The 19,432-nt window shown below is 39.6% G+C and overlaps 1 long non-coding RNA gene across 1 annotated transcript; it reads left to right on the plus strand.

The window, feature by feature from the left end:
- The first annotated feature begins 292 nt into the window (after positions 1-292).
- Positions 293-11,853, plus strand: LOC120716430. The gene is made up of 2 exons (XR_005691892.1): positions 293-5,243; positions 5,556-11,853. It is a non-coding gene; the product is annotated as an uncharacterized LOC120716430 (long non-coding RNA).
- The last annotated feature ends 7,579 nt before the right edge of the window (positions 11,854-19,432 follow it).

Consider the following 19,432-nt stretch of genomic DNA (forward strand, 5'->3'; position numbering starts at 1 on the left):
AAAACTCGATCAGCTGATCATTAATCAGTTTCATGATTGAAGTAGCAGCAGGAGAGGGAGGGAGAGAGAAGAGGCAGTCGCTCCATATATCGGTTGTTAAGCTTAACGTGGGAATGCTTTACAAACATTCAGAGATGGACTTACACACTTGCTTTACTTCTCTCTGGGACAACTTCATTGGAGATGAAATGCTGGTTTGGTAGCGAGGCTACAAATACACACAGCTGCTCTGTCACATGACGCATACTGCTCCGACCTGCTATGGTTATGAGCCGAGTTACGCCATGTTGCAAGTTTTGTGAGGTGCTTTTTCGATATTTAATGGATCGGATTACATTTTTTATTTCTCTCCGATATCTGATCCAGTAATTTACGTCAGTATCGGACCGATATGACTGGCTATCAACAGTTCTTAATCCTAAATTTCATGAACCTATTCTTAGTCAGCCTGAGTGCGATTCTTTCCTGAAACATTCCAATATTTGGTGGAAAATTGAGAGCCCACGGGCTGTTGTTACATTTTGAGTTTAGAAAAACTGAGCTTAATGACACGTTGCACTTGAATACTGCTAATAAAAAGCCAGAGAGCCTGACAATGACCACTAATTATTTTTAGGGGCTTGTTCGTGTAAAACACTGCAACGCATTAAAAAGACAAAAGCCTTAATGAACGCAGCAGGAGCTTGGACCCAGAAGTAGTGTTGTTACATCATCGTTTAACAAGCGGATGCTTTAGCAAGCATGTCTGGAGTCCCTGTACCCACAGCTGCCATTACATTACCTAGCAGCAATCATGTGAAACTGATGTTTTCATTCTTACCTGTTGCCTTTGAAATCGAATGATTCTTTTTGATTCACCCGTATTTTGAGATTCTGGTCCTCCTGTTCTTACAAAGGAGAGAGTTCCCTTTGCTTGTGGTGCTGCATCGAAACACTTCTAAACTATGTGTAATCTAAACTGCAGTTCTGTCAGGACCACTGCAGTCAGCGAAGATTGATCTCTCCATCTGCAGTAATTCATATTTGATCACATGGCTCAGTTCTGTGAACCCCTTTGTGCTCATATGTGGAAGGGGGCATGCATGGAAAGCTGAAGGCGAGAGAACAGCAGCAAGATTTCAACAGAGAACAGAGCAGGCATGACTGACAAAAGAAATGATGCTGATGAAGTCAGATATTGATGGGAGGAGCTGGGGTGGGTTCACATGAGCAGCAAATGTATGCATGCTAAAGGAGATGAATTATGGGCACTGTATTAGACAAATAGTGCGACACCTTTCTTCACATCTAATAGACTACATTCATTTTGATTTAGTTTAGACATAGTCTTTTGATTGAAAGACCATTCAGTTTCACAATTCTTTTAGTTTTAGTTGACTAATAAATATCATAGATTATATTAGATTAAATCTAAAATTAATTCAAACTAAAAAAAGGAAAAGTTCATCTTGTTTTCACTGAGAGGCTGAGAGTCTACAAAGCTTCTATTCTGTCACATATAATGTTAAATGTGTGCGTATGGCAACTCTTCTCTTCCTCCCAACCATTGACATTTTTTCGTGTTCTCGTCCCCCACAAAAAAGAACAAGTTGTATAATTCCTGTTTATCCTTACGACACAAGGAGATTACTTCCACAACTTAAGTAATTCTGATTGGATCCTTCCTGCAGAATATTGCCATCTCTTTTTTTATTTGTTGACGAAAGTGTCATTACATTTCAGCACATCACAGTTTTTGTCCTCTTGCATTATTTTTTTTTCAGCTATCAATCATCTTGTTTTTGTCAGTACAAGAAATGTCGTTGATGAAAATTATTAGTGGCAAAGAACACAAATATATATCCAGATTTTCAAAGGCAAAAAAAGTCCAGATCATAGACACCTACTAAAATTTGCAAACCACAGTGCAAGTTATAACATTCTGAATTCACATCCATATCTGACCCTAGGTGTTATTTTTCTTTTAACATCGATGTGTTCTGCAAAAATAACAGCAACATGAAAAGTAACACTTCACTGCCAGCTGCCTTTTAGCCAGAGAGATATCCATGTAGCGGAAACTTGAGGTATCCCCCGCTTGAGACGGTAATAAAACATGGAGTTATGTAATTGTTTGACATTATAGTCAAAATTCAGTCCCAGCAGAATGAAATATTAAGAATAGTGGGGGGGAATGAAAACACAGATTCAGCCCCCCCCCCTTTGTTCCTTTTACATCACTTAAATATGAATTGCTTTGGCAATTACTAACTCCAGAACATGATCAGAGGGAAATGCATTCAAGCTTTTGGTTACTCCCTGGGGCAAACAAATGCTGTAAATTTAACATTCGAATACAGAGAGCAGTGGAAGGCAGCTCTTAGAAAGCGTGCTGCTGTTCAGCAGAGGAAATCCACAACTATCCTGCTTATACTGGATTTTGTGCATGTAGGGGTCAACTATACTGATTTGCCTCAGACAGACAATCTTGAATCAGTGGTATCCACTACCAAATGGTAGTAGATACCATTTGGTCTCTTCAGTAAGCAATTTTCTGCATTTGAAAGGATATCTTTTATACCCCTCACAGAAATTGTCTGCACTTGTCTGGCACTCACATTATATATAAATGTGGAAACAGCAGTAACGTTGCTGGCAGCCAGACTTTCAAGGTGAAAAAAGTGTGAGCTCTCTTTATTCATGAATGTGTTATTCTCTCTTCTTTTGGTTTTTTTTTTCGTATTATTGATGATGACCTTAAGAAAAGATGTACATTAGCAGAGTTTTTTGGGTATGTACAGTGTACAGATCAATTCTGATGAGCTAAGACTCGCCAAACCTGAGACGTGTTGTCTCAAGCTCAGTTCAGCTAATTTATGATTTTTACATGGCAGCCATCAATTATATGGCTTTTCTGTGTGTTGCCATGTATTTTTTTACAAGGTAAATCCTCAATTCCTCATGACCTGAAGCATAACTTTTTTTGCGTACTTTTTGCGTTTTGATCGTAGTTCTTAAAAGAGGCTATTATTATAAGTTATTGGGATTGAACCCTACAAACCCTTTGCTACCAAACTTTACTGGGTCTGAAATTCCAACTGAAATCATAACATCCTATTTGTCCGTTATGCAGGACATGTTTTATGTCTGCATCGCTCACAGTCCTGCAGGTCAGTGGGCCATTGTGATGTCGAACCCAGCAATCAATTACGGGCAGCGGCGGCGGTTGCCAGGGGCGACGGGCGGAACAGACAAGGTTGCTAGGTAGCAGATAAGAACACTGGCTCTCATTAATTGCCTTTTGCCGCCGTGGTGGGGATGGTACAGGGCAGCTGATACTGCTGAGGTATGCAAGCAGAAACACTTGTACACATCCAAATACACATCCAGTGTGTGTACACCTACAGGCACATCACTACTAAAAATTTAATGACCTTTTCACACCAGCATTTATCAACTGAGCGCATGGGAGGAAGGATCGAATTAGAGAAAAAGAGAGCAATAGAGGGGGACCAAAAACAAACAAACAAATCCATAAGCAGCAGTAGTGTGATGCGTCACCCCCTGGCCAAGATTTGTAGAGCATCACATTAACTATTATTACATATGAGGTAAGACTATACCCTGCCTGTGTGTGGATCAGTCTGGACACTTGTGAAAATGTTGCATCAGAATCTCAAATAGGCAAGCATCAAACAGTGCTCCAGGCAATCCCATCTTTTTCATTTCATTGACATGGCACATTATTACCTTCACATCTGAAGACTAATTTGGATCACTTTTTCTAGAAAATTGCTGCCTCGAGGCTGTAATACCAAACCCATCAGGTGCCGTCAGAGACGTAATCTCCGAAATCCTCTGACATTCAGCTTGGAGTAGTTTGATTTGACAGGACAGTCTTCATGTTTGTGTCCTGAGCTGCGCTGTGGAAAACAGCACCTAGGGTTTTTTTTTTTATTGGCTCTAATTTACAAAGCTGGTTCATTAAAGTAGGCAACGGTTTACATCTGTCTCTCTTATGTGAAAAGGAGCCTGATTAAACAAGCAACCGTCTCAGTTTTTTTTTTATAAACCTCTAATGTATAAACCTGCCAGATTAAATTAAAAGCATACCTCTCCTGTGTAAAACGCTGAAAGTAGAACACCGTACAGCTGTCTTTTTAACCAGCTATCAGTGTGTGTTGCATTTTCATGAAGGAAAGCCACTTTCTGAGCTTGATTACAGCAGGAATCTCACCACACCTTACCCTGACAACTTAGCCTCTCTCTACTTCTGACTTGTGGAAAATGAATCATCGGTTCACGACCCTCACGTTGCTTATTAAAGACACGGTTGTCTTTCACAGCTCAGTGTTGCTTTGTGGCCAGATAAAAGCTCAATAAAACCTTTTAGCTTAAGCACAGTGGGAGGAAGTTAAGCTCCCAAGACTTGTGTTCTTGGCTTACAGAGAGGGATAGAGGAGTGAGAGCAGAGTGTGTAAAGGACGTTGTGTACCAGTCTTTGCCTGAGTGGTGCTGTTAAATACTGTTAGGCTTGTTGTCTTTCTGTCTGTCTCAGTCTCTCAGTTTCACCTGTTACTGTTCAGAGGCAGTGATGCTGGTGGGGTAACACTTAAAGAGAGGTGTCTTTGAATTAGACGAGTACATCGAATGGGCAGAAACCAGAGGTACTGCGGGACATTTGGATTAAATTAACACTGGACAAAGATGGAAAGGATAGAGTTGGTTATAGAGAATAAAATGTAAGCTGATGGAAGGTTGAGTTAATGTGGGAAAGGTAGGAAAGCTGGATAGGGGGAAAATGGAGTAAAAGTGAGGTAGAAGGGTTTTCTTGAAACTTGCTACAAATGTAGGCGTTATCCAAACACTTCTGCAGAACAAAATGGATAGACCTATCCATCCATTCATCCATTTGTTTCCGCTTATCCTTTTTCAGGGTCACAGGGGTGCTGGAGCCTATCCCAGCTGTCTTAAAGCAAAAGGCCGGCTACACAGGTTAGTGGATATACCTGTTCAGAGTAAATTCTCTCAAAGGTAGAACAGAGGGATGGAAATGGGAAGTGCAAGTCCGAATGAGAATAATAGGACAGACAGAAAGCCTCTCCCCATAGGTGTTTATGTTGTTGAGGCAAAAAATGACATGGATTTGGGAGGATAATTGATCCGCAGTGAGTCCCCAAATCTTTATTCAGATTACAGCAGATCAAAAACAAGAATTTAATGTAGCAAACTCATATATAAGTAGTTTATATCAAAGAACCAAGGTAGATGGTAAATGGCCTGCATTTGTATAGCGCTTTTCTAGTCCATAGGACCCCAAAGCGCTTTACACTACATTCAGTCATTCACCCATTCGCGATAGCAAGCTACATTGTAGCCACAGCTGCCCTGGGGCACACTGACAGAGGCGAGGCTGCCGGACACTGGCACCACCAGGCCCTCTGACCACCACCAGTAGGCAAACATGGGGTTAGTATCTTGCCCAAGGATATTTGGCATGCAGACAGGATGCAGCCTGGGATTGAACCACCGACCTTCTGATTAGTGGCTGACCTGCTCTGCCACCTGAGCTACAGGTAGATCAAGAAAAGTTGAGAGAAGATGGACATGGAAAAAGATGGCAATGTGGAAACAGCGAGGTAGCAGCAAATAATTGGATGTCAGACAGACGCTAAGAGGAATAAGAGAGGGGAACCATGTTGAAGAGGGTGATTGGAAAAGAAGATACTAAGAGCAGCATTAGAGTCAAGGCTCCAAGCTTGGAAATTGCTGTTGTAAGATAAGGGAGGAGAAAAAAGAGGAGAAGGAGGGGCGAGGAAAATCAGAAAGAAAACCGACGGGAGAGTACCGTGGAGGGAAAAAACTTAACTCACATCCTGTGGGATATCGGTTCAGAGATGAGCACAGAAACAGACAGGAAGTAGTTAAAGAGGGGACTGCCGAAATCTGCATCTGACAATGCTGTTCTCATTAGTTTTGAAGAAAAGGGAAGAAATCTGTGATGTATGAATGAAAGTAAAAGAGCAAAAGCAGTGCGGAGGGTGATGGATGGCTGAAAGGTTGAGGCAGTATCTTGTGAGGCTGAGGTACCATCTCTGCCTTTCCCCATTGGATGCCATCCATAACTAAAGAAACGTTCAAGTAGCTGTGACATTTTCATATAAATCAATGAATGTTTGCTGTTCTCTATCTACACGTAAGTGATAAAAGCTGGAGTTTGCTCTGGATAAATCTGGCAAACAGAATGTTGAGCTTGGCTTTTCTGACAGATGAAGATAAAGAAGAGAAAAAAACACTAAAAGGGGCAGAAAATTGAACTTTATTGAGAGAAAAAAGAGCTACAACTAACTGCTTGGTGGTTTTAAATGTAACTCGCTGCATTAGGTAATGTCATGTTATTTGATCAGAATCTTTTGATACTAGCACTATGTCTATGTGATCTGTGATAAAATTGCAGTTTTCTTTACAAGTGTAACTTCATGACAAGCCACCTCTTCTGGTTGTTATAGAGTCCTATGAAAAGGAAAAACAGAAAAAAAAGCAGAACCACATTTGGATGCAAAGCTTAAACTTGCATTACACAGTTTTGTCCAAGCTTCAGCTGCTGGACACACGGCCTCACATTTGACTCTAGAATACTTAAAGAGGAGTTCATGATTGACTCGGTGAGTGCAAGGTGCCCAGGTCACGTGGCTGCCAATAACCCAAATGATCACCCCTTCGCCGCCGTGCTGACAGTTGGTATGAGGTGCTGGTGCTGATATGGTGTGTCTGGTTTGGACAAACATGGTGCTGTGTATTAAGGTTGGTCTATATGCTTTTCAAAAAGGAAAGTTTTCGCTAAAAAGCTGATGTGACTGTATGATTATTCAGCTAACAACTACTGTGACACTTATTTTTCAAGACATAGGACAAAAATGAACAATATTTTTTGGATCTTCTAATAAAAAAGAAAACAACAACAACAAAGAAAATGTCATGGAATTAATTGTTGACAGAACATGACATGAATTTATGATAGTTATCTGTTTTTATTCTCTGACATTTGGAGCAAACAAATAATCTTTTACTCCAGGAGGTATTTCTAGAGTATATATATTCTATATTTTAATAATTTATCAAATGTCAGTGAGTGTCATGTAGAACAATGGAAATATTACTTGTTGGGTAAAGAAAATGGAGCCTGTGTTCCCAGTCATGTACGAGTAGGGACTCATACTTGTTTGCATGCATTGTAATGAATGATTTATTTCTCTTACTGTAATGAAAAATATGAGTCTTTCTTAAATAAGTCCTTTAAAATGTATTCCCCCTGCACAATATGGGGCGGGACATATTGTCAGTGATATACACAGGAAGGAAATCACGTATCTAAGAATTCCAAAAAGGAAAGGCAAGTAGTGTATTATGAAATATGATGAAGGCAGCTTGTCAGGCTTCGGGCAGAATAATACACTTAGCATGCAGAAGGATGGTGGGTGAAGGCAGAGCGGCAGAGAGAGAGGATAGGAGTGCTACTTGGAGATAGATGGAATGAGATTTTCCTGATATGATTCTGAACTCTGCTCGGACGAGCAATAACCTTTCCACTTTTTTTTACCGTCCCCTCTTTTTCTAAAATCCCTTCCTTTTCCATCACTCTTCCTCTTTACATGTCTCTCTCACTCCCTCCTTCTGCCCAATCCTCTCACTAACTCCCATTACACCCAAACTCCCTCGTTTGCCACCCTCCTCTCCGGCTTTGCAGCACAAATTACACCTCGTTTCTGGAGCTTTGTGAAAATACGGCCGTCATCTGTGAACGGATGAAAAAGCATTTGTAAAACTGGATATGCGTGCCCGGAAACAAAAGCAGGACAGGAGCTGTATGTGCATGCAGTTTGTTTTTATGGCCTAATAAGCAGACTCATTTCCATGTACTAATTTATGAGTGCATACAGAATGTATAGTGCAGCATGCTCTTCCCTGCCTGTGCATAAATACCATTTTGGTGAACAGATTAGCCCCATAATCTGTTTAACCAGCAGAATGCAGCGTGGACGTTTGTGGCCATGCGGATTCCAAGTGTCTCCTTTTTTATGAGTGGGTAGTTGATCAATGATTGTCCCCGTTCATTCTGGCAGGGTTTCTTTTCAGATCCACTTACTTAGATTAGACTAAGTGAACACACAGAAAGTGTGGAGAAGAGAGAGAGAGAGAGAGAGAGAGGAGATGGGACAGAACAAGGCAGAGGGGCGCAAGGAGTAAAAGCTGATAAAAAGCAGGGCAGCATGCTGTGGACTGTGGGCTGATCCATCAATGGAGGTTGTTCAGAGGCCGGAGAGATAGGAGAGGCATACCTTCAGTACATACTCAGCCCACACACACACACACACACACAAATAAAAATAAAATAACTGGTTTATAACATGGAAGTCCATGCAATACAGTACAGGAATCGTCCAATGGGAAAAAAGTGAATTGTTCAATTAATTAACATTGTACCGCTTCATTAGATTTTGACAGCTTTAACTGCTCAGTGTTTTGCCTTTGATGCTGATGTGCTGATGACTATAATGATGATGATGATGACGGCATAGTGGCAGACAGGGGACAAGAAGACATTGAGAAGTGCAGCATGCACTAATAAAACATAGCTACATGACCAGTAGTCTAAGTACGTGGGCCCAGCTCTCTTAGTCATCATTAACAGTGTTAGCCACAGCTACAGCTGTCACTTGTTAGGATGTGATCTCTCAGCTTTCCGCTGGGATCACACCACAAGTGATATGGTCCTGTTGCCACTGCCACTGACAACGTGTGACATTAGATTTTAATGACATGACAGTTAGCATAACAGAAATCCACGCGTGTCTTCGGGGATGATAGACTGTCTGAGATGTGTTCAGAAACATGTGGGCTTCTATCCTCGAGCTCTCGGTAACAACCACGGAATTATGACGAGGTAGAAAATTGTGAATGTAGCAGAGACGGGACAGCGTGATATCTTTGTTATTCTTGGATATTCCACTACAGAAAAATAAAACAGCCCCATGCATCTCCAGTGTAACCTCACATTATGACCTCCCGTTCTTTATTTATTTGAAACCACTAAGTCTCAGAGAAAGCAAAAATTACAGGTCCTATTTCAATTCTGTGCTCGGTGCTCCCACTGCCACTTTGCATTATGAACATCTTTATAACCAGGCACTATTTTACTCAACCTGCCCATCTCGTTAAATGATCTCCGTCTCCACAGTTGTCATTCCCTCTACAAAAATTCCTCTCATAATACAATCACATAATTTTGTTTCAAGAGCTGTTGCATGACCTTAATCTTATTAGCCAAATCAGTCCCTTTAGCTGATATCTCCAGCTGTTGCCATGGCAATGGCCCCAGGTGGCATGCTTATGGATTCCAAATCCAGACTATTTTCTCACGCTACTGAGCTCCCCCGCCCCAAAATCTCAATTAGTGGCCGACAATAGGCTCTTTGAAATGATCATTTGCCAAACTCACCAGTCAATACATTGCCCGCCTTTCGTCTTACAGGAGAATTTTGTCTCCTTTGCCAGCTATTCAAAGCTAATTTTGCCTTTTGAGTGACTAATACACACATTGGCTTCCCCCCCAAATCTAGCAGTTTTTCCAGTCTAGCAGTGTCGCACTCTAGTTGTCCTCTCACTTCCCCCTGTTATTTCCTCCTTTGTGCTTTTTGGCTTTGTGCCTTGATCTTCAACTGCATATCACTGCCAGCATATAGGACTGCCATTTTTAAGAGGATAAATGCATCGTTTTAGTATTCAGCATGGGCATGTTAAACTGTTTTTTAAAATCATGCATGGAACCATTATTTACCATTTTAACCAGTTACATCAGAGATGTAGTGGGGGCGTCATAGCTGGTACCTGAGCTCTGTCACAGCCAAAATTCAACCATGTAAAAGCATCCATGTATCACAGAACACTTGAGCCCAATAGGCTGTGTTGTTCATTATAAATAAACTCAATACTTATTGACCTAACATGAAGCCTTAAGCCCACTGAACATATTTATTTATATCCTTTTCTGGTCTATAGTATGTCACACATATGTGCAAACCAGTTCCCCTGAACAGCTCAGTTTCAATTATATTATTATAGCATTTAATATATTTATAATAATTATGAACAACAGTTTCACCTAGAGCATGAAATCTACTTCAGATGAGTGGCCCTTTTTCTCTCTGGTCAGTATAGCAGAAAGGTACAATTAAATAAGTTATGAGTAATCCTTAAATCATTTTGCATGGATAATGACACCCTAGTCCCATCTTGTATCCTCGCTCTAACCATTAACATTGTAGCACTACAACATGCTGCGTGGAAAGTGGACAGTGCAGGGATATGACATGTGAAAGGTGCAGGATGCAGTGTGCTGTTTAAATAATATCATGTAGGAGAACTTGGCAGTCATTTGTGAAGTTTTAAAGGTTCATATTTTTTTGAAAAGGTTTGTGGGCTGGTCTCCGTGACAAAGCAACACCTACACAATGATAAAAAAAATAATTGTTAGTTGTGTTCTGTTTTACTCAGGACTACTTAAACACCATGTTATGTGTATGGATTAATCCTCTGTTCATCTTTTTTTAATCTTTATTATGTCAACATTCCTGCATGATTCATCCTTCAGTGCTGATATACTTTTTCTTTGTTTTATTTGAGTCTTTTGCAAACCACGTTGATAAAGTGGGATTCATGGTTTACACTTATAGAAAGAGAGGATTCGCAACATAACATAGAGAGAGAACAGAGTAAGAGCATTTTTAATCATCACCTGAATGATGATGGTAATTTGTGTGTGTGTGCGCGTGGATGATGGAGGTTATTACAGGCACCTTATTAGCAGTGCATGCATGTGTGTTTGGTTTAATTGCTCTAATCATAATAACCGTATGTAACTTAATGTGAGAGCCATTTAGCATACGAGTCTGTGTCTATGCCTGTGGCATTTCCTCACTTCGCTGTGACTTTATTGTGACCTCATATCAGCTTTTCCACTGAGAAATAACAAATGCATGCAGACACACAACCACACCTGCTGAGAGAATCACAAAACACAGTGCAGTGGCCATGTAATGGGAAACAGATTGTCTAATTGCTAATTACTATCATACAACAGGACACACACATTGCACAGGTATCCTCTGCACAGTAACCTGTTGGGTGTTGGTTATCATCAACATCAGGCTACCTGTGAATATATTTACCAGAGTTAACCTTCCACCACACAAGCTTACAGCCTACAGCTGTTTGTTCATCCATCATGTGTGAAAATTTACCAACTTACCACTTTGTGTATAATTATTCTTCCCTTGATCAAAAAACATATTTAAACACAGCAGGATTCACGAAATGTGTGCAAAGTGTAAAACGGCAAATTTGCATAATCAGAATCATTCAGCCACCTTGTTTTCTGTTCCTGCAGTCTTCATACATCCTCAGCCGTATTTCAGTTTATACAGCTGCATGTTTGCCTCGAGGAAAAGTGGAGAAAGTGGTGAGGATGTTGCCAGAGCCACTAGGGGGAAAAAGTGGGAGAAAGTGAGACTGAAGAAAGTAAAACAAGAGTATCTGAGGAGAGAGCGAGAAAAGGCACTCCTTTCCAAAGTGTTTCCTGGGGCGTGATGATAATAGTTAAAAAAAAAAAGAAAAGAAAAAACAAGACTCAGCATCGCTGATAGAAACTATGCTGAATATCAAGACACTCACTGTCACTTAAGTAGAAACAGAAAAGTTTTGACTTCAACATCAACGTGTCAGATTCTTCAGCATCACTGGGACAGTCAACAAAGTTAGACTGTAAGTGGTGAAATCCAGTTTAATAATTGATAAAACAATAGTTTAATAATTAGAATAGGTTAAAACAAAACCTTTCAAGTTAGCATTTTGTGCTCGTCGCATCTAATGTCATATTTCGGAGTTACAGGGTTTGTTTAATCCTAATTATAACCAATTTGTATTTATGGTGTATGCTGTAACTGTAAATCATGACCAAAAGTATATAATAATAATCATCATTTTTTAACAATATTATTATTATTGTTTTTATAGAGTATAGACAAACAGAGTATGAACAATTTCAGGTAGGAAAATATTGCTGAGTCACAGATTTTGTAACCACAGCTTGCGTATAGATTGTGTGTGTCTGGTGTTTGTGAATGAGGCTCAGTGTCTCAGTGGGCAGTGTTCATGCAGTTTGTATCTTGAATGTAACACAACAAAGGAGAGATAAATAAGTAATATGTACTGAACACATATTTCTATTTAAGAGTGTATTTTTACAAATCAATATAGATACAAATATGTTGACATTGTCCTTTCCAGTAAGTCCTGTTTCTTCTTTGGTGCAGCTTTAATGACAAGTTAAGTTTAGAGATGCCAAAAAGTAACAAACACAAAAGCCTCTGCTCCACAGAGGATGCCCTTAAGAATTCAGACAATCTTAAAATCCTGCAGTGCAGCCCCCATGCAAAAATGGGAAAACACTTCGCTTTGTCCATTAGATAAGTCACCGTGGGATATATAGAGTGCCAAAAACAGAAATTTAACTAATAAATTAAAAAAGAAAAAAAAATCAGAATACAGTCACTATCTCGGGGGACAGTGATTAATGATTTGTGTTACTGCTCAGCCTTTCCACCCTTAAGGCCCAGCTTTCAAGTTTACTGTAAAAACTGGAAAAAATGTTTTAATGCGATACATTCTTGCCACAAAAGACCAGGAGTGGAACACAGTCTGGTTTATATTATTGACACCAATAATCGCTTCACCATATCAAAATGTTCTGAAGCAATTTTGTTAAAGTGTTGCCTTATTTGATTCTTTCCTTTCATATCTTTCATAAACGCAGATCGTAATAAATGCTTTAAGCACATTTATTGTGTCAGCAGATGAGAATGATTCAATAAGTGGTTTGTTTTCAAAGTGAAGACGTCTGATTCTGAGCTTTTTGTGTAACATCATTATTTTTTTTTACCACCATCTTACATCAGTCACACATTGTCAGATTTGTCCTTTGATCTGAATTTAATTTTTTTCTTTGTAGAGAAACTGAACCGAGAAACTTGACGGGCATGTTTCTGTAACAAAGACCCCCAGAAGAAATAATATAGCTTATAGCATTTAGTAGCACTTGTCTGGGCTTGTTCCAGATTCTGGATTCAGTCCTGCAGTGACTGCGGAGATTATACTTCATTTCTGGACCTCTAAAATATTAGCAATTCAGGAAGTACTTCCAAAAGTTAGGGTGTACAAATTCTAACCTCTAGATAGGCTGTTTGTTTTCCCCCCATCACTTAGGAAAGTTCCTTCCCCTAACATTTTCTGTGTCTCTCATTCATAATGAGCTGTCACAACTCCAAGTTGAATAAGTCTATTCAAATGTATTCATATACTGGCTACTTTGATAACTGGATGACGATATGCACAGTGAAAGTCTAAATAGTGTTGAAAGCCCAGTTTTAGGCAAGCGTTTGTCCTGGAGACACAAAACCAGGTGCAAAACATGTTAAGTCGACTTGTTTACTGTTCAGTATCCGGGCAGGCTGTATGTTGTCGTTTTTTTGTGTCTGATATAATTAGTGTAGATAAAGAGGACATATATTATGCTCTTCTGATCATCATGTTTCTTCTGTACATTTCTCTTACTGCTCTTCACATAAACCCAGTATTCCCCGTCAGCTCATTATCACCGATATATATCGGCAAAATAACAGAGTCAGAGTCTACACTAAGGACGCCTTTTATCCACGTGGCGGTTGCTGTTAGCTTACTGATATGTGAAGCGACAGATCAGAGGGGGGACCATGACACTGGTTGACATGCATGGCGACAGATGAAATTCACGCAATGAGCTGAAATGTGAATATCATCTGTCTTCACCGCGCTGCGCCCGCTCACATACTGCTTTTATTCGAATCCACAGGCCCACATCGGCAGCAGTTGCTATTTCGAGCTGCCCCGTGTTCATTTTTGTTCCTGTTTGCTGTGTTTGCTTTATTTTGCCTACTTTGATCTATTTCTAGTGTGATTTTTACAGCAGTTTGGTTGCCTGTTCGAGAGACGATGTGTAAACTAAACGAAGATGGCAAACAAACAAGATCTGTGAATTTTGTACAAACTGTAGGAACAAATGACTGTTTTTCTACTGAGCCTGTTATCTCTATATGTTTCTTTGGTGGTGTTGGGGGGAGTGAGGCTCTATATGGAGCTCGGGTGGACAGGGTGGGACCGGGATATTTCTGTAAACGGTCGGGGACTGTGCAATGGCTACTTGTAATTATTCAGAGAATCCAGAGTATAAAGGTGGAAAAAATGTCCGTTATGACAAATGAAATAAAGTGTTATATTTGCATGATTTCCTGTATTTTCATCAAGCTAATATTTATGGTTGTGTATACTGAATGGATGTATTATTAACTTAATAATTGTTTAATTATGAAAATGAAAAAAACAAAACAAAAACAAAACCTGTCACTTTCTTCTGTGAATTGAAATATATGGTTTCTTAGCTCTTTTATGACTAACTTAGCTGTTGCTGATGTTTCTTGTCGTTTGCGCTATTCTTTACTGTCACTGATTTGCAATCTGTTTTCATCAACAAGCGCAACATCTTTGATAATCTAAAATCGTGCAGCACTCTCGCACAGTTTATTATTTTTTCCTCAGAGGCACTGCAAAAAAATAAATAAATCTCGGATCCTCTGAGCTTTCAAATTCCACCCTAACAAATCCCACTTTGAAACCTTTTCCCCTGACAGACAGATTTACATTTGTGAATCAAAGCTTCAAAAGCCACCTCCTCACAGAAACACTCAGAACACATTACACCAGACCTTTCCTCTTAAAAAAAAAAAAAAAAGATGGTTGCCACCGGGGAGGAGTCAACAACATTCAGATACTGCATCCTAAGTTTGACGGAGTTATACAAATTAGTCTGACAGGCTGACAATTTTTGTTGTGTCTAAAGTCTTAAAATGCAAACATGCCAGGGGAAGGTGAAAGAAAAGTCAGAACAAGTGATTTTTCATATAAAGGAAGAAGGCTTGGCTTTAGTGTCTGTAAACATGCGTTTTCCCCCCAGTGGCTTTTCTGGACTTCACCTGCTTAGATTTCACACTAACAACAGCATCATTGGTGCTGCAGTAGTAGCATCTTTGAGCCATAAATATTATAAACCAAATTATACCATATTATAACCAAAGAGTTTTTAAGGGGTAAAATATTGCAGTATTATATGTCCAAACATAAATAATTAATAATAAATAACGCGTGGACACAGTTACCACCATACAAGGATAATGTGCTCATAGACAGTGAATTACATTACCACACTGCTGTTAACATCGGTTTAATGGAAAAATGCAAAGCAGGAGACAAACAGAAGAGACATTTTTCCCTGGTTTAGAAGTGGATCAGTGAATTCACCGCACACTAGTAAAGTGGACACATTTCCATTCGCTTTGTGGTTTTTCAAATGAGGTCATGCTTTGAAATTACAACCTTAAAAAAAGTCAGAATGATGTGTAAAATTTAAATGAAAACAGTGAAGTATTTTCAAACACACGAAATACATGGCTTCAGAAAAATATTACTCTTTTTGCAATTGATGACGGCATCAGAAGGCTGGAAAAGAAGGTGCAGCAAATAGAAACAGCTGGAGATTGTGGAACAATTTCAGAACCATGTTTATCAACATAAAACTATAAAGATTTTGAATGTGTCATCATCTACAGAATGTAATCCAAACATTCCAATAATCTTGGGTAATCTCTGTGTGCAAGGGGTATAAAAGAAAATACTGTGAGATGTGCTGGTGCCATCAAATTTAAAACGAGGTAAGTTCTTGTAGTTCTTAAAGTTTTGCATTTTCTCACTTGAAAAATTCAAAATGTTTTCTTTTTTCTATACTGAAGATAAGTTGGGACACAGCACCCCAACTTTTTCAGAATTGGTGTTGAACTATATGGACAAATGTACTGAGTCACCCACACATTACACCAATAGGAGCAACCTGGACATAGAAACTAATGCCATGAATCTCCCAGCCCACAGTTTTTGTGCTGATGTTAATGCTATGTTGGAATTCTTGAGTTACCGAGTCAGGAAACACTTTGATGCCCATATACGCATGGATAAGATGATGAATAACCACTTTTTAGTCCCAAAGCATGACTCATACGTTCCAAAGTATTATCATCATTGTTTATGTTTAACATTTTAACAACATATAAAGGTAGAATTCAGCGGAGGAGATCTGGATCCAACCCCAAACACCAACAGTGGGTATAATGACACAAGGACACGACAAAGCAACGTTTGGTCTGATTTCAGTGTATCACATTTCTGAGCTGAAAATGCTCTAGTTCTGTCTTTGCTGTTTTACAGAGCTTTCATCTCTATTTTTTAAGTAATGTGTCTTGTTTCTGATACCATTGATTTAGTTATCTGTTTTTTGCCATTCAGATAAACTGATTGCACATTTCAAAATCAACAAAATCAACAGAACCCCACAACCTGAGGCAAAAGAACGTTTTCATTTTCAGTACAGCAGAAAAGTTAGGTTTGACAGATGTTCTTGTATTAACCAAGTTCTCTGAAACAACCAGGTTTACAGGGTAATGCTAACAGGGGAGGCCAGTAATGAAGCTGATGAGGCCCAGCGTTGGCCATCATTTCTCATCAGCAGTATTTCAGCTGGCTGGCAGTTGTTGGTCAGCACTCAGATTCAGCACCCTTCATGGCAGGTGTGAAAAATGTAAACTAGAAAACATAATTCAAATGCAATTGAAATATAATGTGCACATAAAGCAGCATTTGATGACGCCACTTCAGCAACAATTAAACTCTAAGCACTGACACTGGCCACACTGTTGGACAGTTTAACCATCATTATACAAAAGCTGAACCTGTTGAATATGTGCCTCGTGTACTCCAGCAATCTGAACTGCACTTTAAGCAGCACTGGGGCTTTGAGAGTTTTGTTATGCTGGTGTAATGCTGCCTGTGCTGGAAACAAAACTGGTGGCCTGCAGCATCAAGCAGAGATGAGCTGGTAGATGTGAGCACTTGACTCTGCCCTCCTCCTTGATGGGAACTCATTGTGTTCTGACCTTTAAGTTCCCCTCGATATCACCCTCCATGTCTCTCTCGCTGTTTCCCTCCCTCTTGCTATCTTGCTGCGAGGGAAGGGAACTTGACAACTGATTTGAAGCACTGCAGTGGCACCAGCATTGTGTTAAACTGCCCCCCACCCCACCCACTCCCCATTCCTGTGTCCCTTTTTTTAGCAGTTTATTCTAATATATTCTGTTTTTCGCCTCTCTCCATTTTACTGCTGCCCATCTTTCTGCCTCTTTCCACTGTTTTATTGCAAATGACTGAGAGAATGTTAGAGTTGTATATCAGTATGCACAGCATCCACCCCCTCTCTCGGCAGAAACACGGTATCTGGGCCACAGAAACAATGGCTGCTTAGGGCGATGGGACTAAGGATTTGAGACATAGTTCACTGACATTTCATGAGTTCCTTGCAAAATGGCAGAAACTGCAAGATAAAGGGGGAAAAAGAGAGCACAGCAGAGTAAAAAATATAATCTAAATATAAATTTTCACCACAGCATGATCAGTATCACTTGTAAGATCAAGTCAATCGAGTTTACTTCAATAAATGCATTATTAAACTGTTCTCTTTTTCAAGAAATGTATTTGATTTGGTAAAAGTCAGTGTTTGATTGTGACTTAGGATGATTTTGCATGGTTTCAGCTGTTTGTTTGTTTGGTTGGTTTTTTTTGTTTTTTTGGGGGGGGTGTGGGGGGGTGTTACTATTTTTTGTCCGTCTGTTTCATACTTGTGGGTCCATTTCCATCCTGCCTAAAGCAGCAGGGAATAAGCGGGACTATGAAAAAGTAATAGCCACATTCATCACTATACAGTATGAGAAAAATAGAAAAAGCATACTGCTTTTGCACGACCCAAAGGTTTGTTCAAGGTCATGAGACTAAACCACATGTAAACCAAGTGACATTGCTGTTAGCAATACCTGTGTACCAAACTAGTGCCTACAAAACGTCTGTCTACATTAGAGTCAGCAAAAAGAAACAAGCCCATCCATCCATCCATCCATCCAGCCATCCTCTTAACCATTTATGCAATTTAAGTTTATAGGTGGATGGAAGCTATCCCATCTGTAATGGGACCAAACATGGGATACTCCCAGAACATGTCACCCATCTATTACAGCGCGAACAGAGACAGAAAATCATTGAGGAGCATCATTTAAATCTATGAACTATCTGTTTACAAATGTAGGGAGGTTGAGAAGATTTGAAGGAACTGACATCCTCTTAAATGCACTGCTGGTATCTTAGTTAACAGCACACACGAGTTTTAATGTAAAGTAAAATAAGTTAAAAAAAAGTAAAAAAATCGCTGAGTTGCTGAGGAAGAGCTGTGAAACAGTTGATGCAAAACAGAAGCAAATGATCATGCAGTAAGATATTATAGCTTAAATGCTAAAAAAAAAAAAAGTTTGATGATTGATAGAAATTCTAAGTGGGAGATCAAAATTATACTAAAATATATTCAGAGTAGATTTTGCTGAATGATTCTACAACTCGTTCAAACTATTCACAAACTTTATGTAGTTAATGTAATAAAATTCGATGAAATTCTTCTTGAGGCTGTCAGAACGAGCCAGGTCTTACTTTCAGAGAAAAAGTTAAATATGGAAAATTAGGTAGTACTAATCTAAAGCGTTTAGTGACGAAAATTGATGGGTCTGTCTAGCACAGGCCCACCGCTGGAACGAGACAATTTAACTACACAGCAAAAGCACTGAACACCAAGTAGGCAAAGTTCTTTGTGTTACTCATGCATAGGGATGGGTATCGTTTAGGTTTTATCCGATACCAGTACCAAACCGCTACTTTTGAAACGGTGCCGGTGCTTAAAGAATGGAGAATACAAAATTGGTCCAAAAACCTCTCATGTTCAGCTGTTTTTTTGTAAAAAGACAACAATGTTAGCCTTTTCTACAGCTATAGGGGATTTATGGCATCACTCTTGGCTAGAAGCAGTGCTTAATCAATGGAAAAATAAACACAAACTTTATCCAAAAACCTCTCATGTTTACCTGTTTTCCACTTTTTCTTTGGTCATTTTAGCCTTTTTGGCCAGGGTGAAAGGAGTATCTGCCATCAAACAAGAAGACAGCCGCATGTAACTATGACGGTGTTTGCTAGTTCACCTTACATGCATTAATGTAATAACGTGGTTAGCCTACTCAACGTAAATTACACACGAACAACATTAAGATACTGACCCAGAGAAGAACAGCTGCTGCCCTACTTATGCATGAGGGAAACCGGACCGGAGCCAGATGTCGTTGCGCCCACTTGACCTCCGTCGGACTCTCAGCCAGGTTCCCTGTAG

The sequence above is a fragment of the Simochromis diagramma genome, unplaced genomic scaffold (genome assembly GCF_900408965.1).
Source record: "Simochromis diagramma unplaced genomic scaffold, fSimDia1.1 OVJJ01000325.1, whole genome shotgun sequence".
NCBI lineage: Eukaryota > Metazoa > Chordata > Actinopteri > Cichliformes > Cichlidae > Simochromis > Simochromis diagramma.